This window comes from Macaca thibetana, chromosome 8 (assembly GCF_024542745.1).
Source record: "Macaca thibetana thibetana isolate TM-01 chromosome 8, ASM2454274v1, whole genome shotgun sequence".
NCBI lineage: Eukaryota > Metazoa > Chordata > Mammalia > Primates > Cercopithecidae > Macaca > Macaca thibetana.
The window spans coordinates 76,731,778-76,737,777 of NC_065585.1; positions in this window are offsets into that span (position 1 = coordinate 76,731,778).

Sequence of the window (6,000 nt, forward strand, 5' to 3'; positions counted from 1 at the left end):
TCAGGAAGCAAGAAGGGTAAAACACTCTTTGCTTGTTCTTGTATGCAGTTGTGGAAGCACCTGTGGAACTGGTCTCATGGTCATCAGGAATAAGAGAAAAGGTCAAGAGAGTTTTTCCTGGAATACAAGAAGGGGTCTGACCCTGCTCCAAATCCTTCAGAATAGAGGCAAATGTCTTGTATCACGTGAGGACTCTCTGGCCTCATTCCATGCCACTTTCCACTTTGCAGTGTGCACCCCTGCCACCATAGAGCACTTTGACAAGTCTTACAATGTCAAGCTCCATAGTGCAGTCTTTTTCTCTTAACAAAGCACTGAGTACACTTTATCATAATTGCAGATCAATTGATGAGATTCTCTACAGACAGACAACAGCGTCTTGTAGGAAAGGACCCAGAGCCTTCCCAGAACCTGGCATGTGATTGTAATTCAATAAACACTTGCTAACTGAATATATGAATGAATTGATGGAAGAATAGAACACAATAGAACTCTGTTGGCCTTCTAGAGCTTAATCACTCTATCTCTAAACAAGGATAGGTCTGACTTGGTTTTTTGTTTTTCCTTTATCCATTCTTTAATAAGAGAAGCCAACATAAATATTTGTGTAGTTTCCTCAGAGAAAAATGTTCTATAAGTAAACAATCTTTGCTGTGGATTGTGAGCCTGTGTAGAGGAAAAGAGGAACCTACAAATATCATGTTTATTTTATTATATTCTCAAGGAAGTATCACTCATCTTACCTGAAATGTGCTAATCACGTAATCAAATCCATCTATCTTGCACCCAAACGAACCATAAAAAACAGAGTGAAAGAAATGTATGATAATAAGTTCAGGAGAACAATCACAATTGCCAAAGTATAAAAACAAGTTTACTGAAAACAGATATTAAATATATTAGACCTCTTTTAGTAATGGAGAATAATCTCTGTCTTCTGGAATACTTCAAGAGTCATGTAAGTATAAAAGAGAACCATGTAAAATAGCTTTCTTCTACCATTTTTTTAAAAAATAGACTTTATATTTTGAACAGTTTTAGCTTTACAGAACAACAGAGTGGAAAATACAGAGGTTCCATATGGACCCTCATATGTCTCCACCTAGTTTCCCCTATTAATACTTTGCATTAATGTGATAAATTTGTTACAGTTGATGAGCCAACATTTATATAGTATTATTAACTAAAGTCTGTAATTTACGTTAGGATTCACTCTTTATGTTGTGCAGTCTATCGGTTTCGACAAATGTATAATGACATGTTTCCACCATTATAGTATCTTACAGAATGGTTACACTGTCCTAAAAATCTCCTATGTTCCACCTATTCAGTTTTACCTCCCCCGTCCAAGTCCCTGGCAACCACTGACCTTTTTATTGTCTCCTTAATCTTGCCCTTTTCAGCATGTCATGTAGCTGGAATCATAGAGTATGAAGCCTTTTCAGATTGTGAAAGATATAATATCTCTGTCTAGATTCTCCTTTTTTTATATGTGGATATCTAGTTTTCTAGGGCTATTGGTTGAAAAAAAAGTATCCTCTCTCTATTGAATTACCTTTACTACCTTTCTCAAAATCTATTGACCATATTTTTATGTGTCTATATCTGGCTCTCTATTCTATTCCATTGATCTAATTTATTCTTTTGCCAGTACCATACTATCGTGACTACTGTACATCTCTATAGAAAGCTTTATAGTATGTCTTAAGGCCAGGTAGTGTCAATGCTCTGACTTTGCTCTTCTCTTTCAATATTGAGTTGGCTATAATAAGCCTTTTGCCTCTCTAAATGAACTTTGGAATCAGTTTGCTGACATCCACAAAATAACTTGCTGGGATTCTGATTGGGATTGCATTGAACCTATAGATCAAATTGGGGGAACTGACATCCCGACAGTATTGAGTCTTCCTATGTATGTACATAGAATATCTCTCCATTTATTTAGATCTTTTTTCTTTCATCTAAGTTTTGTATTTTTCCTCTTTCATAACTTATACATATTTCCTTGAATTTCTACCTAAAGTATTTTTTTTTCTTTCTTTTTTGGTGCTAATGCAGTCTCATGTTTTTAATTCTAAATTCCAATTGTTCGTTGCTGCTATGGAAGAAAGCAATTGATTTTCTCATATTAACCTTGTATCTCACAAGCTTGCTGTAATTACTCATTAGTTCCAGGAGTCTTTTTTGTTAATTTGGGGGATTTTCTAAATAGACCATAATGTCTTTGGCAAACAAAGACAGTTTTATTTATGTCTTCTTTTCCAATCTTCTATTTTCATTTTATTTCTTTCTCTTGTCTTATTTGGTTAGTTAGCACGTGCAGTATGATGCTGAAAAGGAGACCTGAAAGCTGACATTATTACATTATTTCTGGTCTTAGTGAGAAAGCATCTAGTTTCTCACCATTAAGTATGATGTTAGCTGTAGGTTTTTGCAAATGTTCCTTAGCCAGTTGAGGAAGGTTGTGTCCATTTTTAGTTACAATTTTAATTCTGATGTTGATAACCTCGTGCCAATGTATAATACACTTAAGCTACTATTTCTTGTTTTTGAAAATTTAGGCAATGTCTCTGGTCTGCACACCATACCCAATGAGACAATTAGCAATTCTGCCCGTCTCCCTGCCTCTCGCCACCTTCCACTTCTACCTTCTGAGTTGTATCTTTAGTAGCAGATTTGGTAATATTTAACTTGTAACCACAGGTAAGTCACCCATATTTCTTTCTAAAAGCTTAAAATTAATAAACAGCATATATATTATATAATTATTTTAATAATGCGAACTGCAGAAACAAATAATATAAGATTGCCTCTCATTCTCTCTGTGACCAAAGTCATAACCTTCATGACAGAGGGATCACTTCTAGATTAAATGGTTTGTGTTTCATAACACACCATCATTGCTGAAAGGCATGCATGACGTCTTTTAGTTTCCTTCATATTTGAACCATGACTTTGTTACACAGCCTGTTTGTTCATTTTCTGTTTTTGGTAGGGATCGTAAGTGGAAAGAAGAAATGTATATTGTTTCTTCATATACTTATTAACATTATCTAGCTCCTTAGGCTAAATTTCATTTGTTTTGGTTCTTCTGTTCTTCATTTTCCTCAGAACGCTCTGATTCTGTTCCCAACCTGGAATGATTGCTTCAGAACCTGACAGATATTTGTCACCAGGGGATCGTTTTTCCAAAGCCTCTGGGTGAAATCTATCATCTTTTCCATCAGAAATCTTCTCTCTGAGGCCAGGCACGGTGGTTCATGCCTGTAATCCCAAAACTTTGGGAGGCCAAGGTGGGCAGATCACCTGAAGTCAGGAGTTGGAGACCAGCCTGGCCAACATGGTGAAACCCCATCTCTACTAAAAATACAAAAATTAGCCGGGCTTAGTGGTGAGCACCTGTAATCCCAGCTACTCAGGAGACTGAGGCAGGAGAATTGCTGGATCCCTGGAGGTGGAGGTTGCAGTGAGCCGAGATCGCACCACTGCACTCCAGCCTGGGTGACTCCTTCTCAAAAAAACAAAAGAAAGAAAAGAAAAGAAAAGAAAAGAGAGAAATCTCTCTGGATGTATTAATTTCCTGGGGCTGCTTTAACAAAATATCAATATCTTACAGTTCTGGAGGCTAGAAGTTCAAGATCAGGGTGTCCACAGCATGGGGGAGAATTCATTCATGCCTCTTTCCTATTTTCTAATAGCCTCATGTACTGCTTATCTCATAGATGGTGTTCTCCCTGGGTCTTCACGTCACCTTTCATCTACGCTGTCTGTCTCTCTGTTCAAATTTTCCCTTTTTATGAAGATACCATCATATTAAACTAGGGCTTGCCCTAATGACCTCATTTTAACTTGATAATCCGCAAAGACCTTATTTCCAAATAAAGTGGCATGCACAGGTACTGGAGGTTAGGACTTCAACATCTTTTGGGAAGACAGTTCGACCAACATCACTTGATATCTGCATTCATTTTTTTGAGTTATATCTCAGGTAACTTCCTAAAAAAGAGATATACATTTTCTGAGTCCTAGTGTGTCCAAAATATAATCATTTTGCCATCATGCCTTGTTGATATTCTGTGTAAGAATGCTAGGTTCAGAATTATTGCCTGTTAGAATTTTGAATTTTGAATGCATTGCTCATTCTTCTACCATTCAGTGTTGTTGATGAGAGTTAATGCTAGCCTTACTCTCCATCCTTTGTAAAGGATCTGTTTTATCTATCTGAAAGTGTTCAGGAGTCTTTTCTTTATCTTTTGTGGTCAAAAAAAAAGAGAGAGAGATTTCAGGACTATGTTTACATGAGTATTCTTTCAATTATTTAGAATCTTTCAAACAGAAAAGTGATCTCTTTTGACCTTTGGCCAAATTTTTATATTATATCTTTAAAATGTCTTCCCTTCTGTAATTGCATGGCCATTTCCCTGAACTACTATTAGTTGAGTTGCGCTTCTTAGAAATATTCTCTGCATCTCTTATCTAACTCAAGTGTTCAACATTTTTATTTTGTTTTTTTTTTTTTTGTCTCTGTTTTCTCCAATCTCTTTGCTGTTCTTTCTCTATGTTTTGAGAGACTTTATATTCAAACTCTTATTTGAAATTTTCATTTGGCATATGATTATATGTATAACAAATGTTCTAATTTGATCCCCAATTGTTTCTTTCTCACAGCACTGCTTTTGTACTTTGGGGACACTACCTTCTTAAATTTTTCTCTGAAATGTCTTTGTTTCTTCTAGAGACAGTTTTGTTTCTTAGTCTTATCCTTTCTTTAATGGGTTGATGGTCTTCAGACATCCATTCTATTTAAGAGAGAGGAATGGAATAATTTCTTTCTGTAGCAGAGATGTTTCCTCTATTGTTGTATGTGGGTCTGTTTTCCTGCTTAGTCTCTGTCATTGACAGGAAGGCTAAATGGGGGCTTTATGTATGTGTCCAGGGCTTGTCTACATGAAGTGAAGCCTTCAGGAGGAACAGGCAGGGAGCAGATCATTCGCTGTAGAAGTTCCAACTGCCAAAATGGAAGAACTTTACTCTGAGGTATGGCATGAAGTTCTAATGCTGCCTATGTAGATATTCACATTTCAGTAGAGGAGAAGCATTGGGTATTTTTGGAGATTGAAGCTTCATTCCTATGCTAAAGATCAGAAAACACAGAGAAGAGAAGCAAGGAAATGGATATGTCAGGAAGAGAGCAGTAAGCTGCTCTGCAGATAAGTTTCTCAATTGATCCACCCACCAACACTCCCCGCTGCAGGCCCCTCCTGTCATTCTGTTCTACCACTTCCTTGCTCTCTTTTCTTTGTCAGAAAGGCTTCATTGTCTTTTTATCTTGCAGATATTTGTAGACATTTCTTTGCTGCACAAGTTCTTTCTCTTTATGGCAATGAGTTTTCTCCTTTTATCTATTGGTGGTGGAGGGATGGTTTGAAGAGAGTCAGGAAAAACACATAACCTCAGCCAAGTATCTTGAACCATCCTCAACTAGAAATTTCAAACGTCATGTAATACAGCTGCCAGTGAAACATATAAATACCAAGATTTATGATTGCCAGAAAACAGGACCAGTGGTGTCTTCATATCTTAATTAATGACAGGTGCACTTACTCTTAAATGCAGGTACACATGAAGAAACGTGGTAGAACGGAACACCACTTCTGAAGGGAAAGTAATGAAAACTGGAATACACTCTAGACCGGGGTATCCAATCTTTTGGTTTCCCTGGACCACACTGGCAGAAGAAGAATTGTCTTGGGCCACACGTAAAGCAGACTAACACTAATAGCTAATGAACTAAAAAACATCACCAACAAATCTCACAATGTTTTAAGAAAGTTTATGAATTTGTGTTGGGCCACATTCAAAGCCATCCTGGGCTGCATGTGGCCCATGGCCATGGGTTGGACAAGCTTGCTCTAGATGAAGGAATCCACATGATAATTTTTAAAAGATAATAGTGGATAATTTGTTGAGCAATCTATGTTAATTTCACTGCAGAACTTA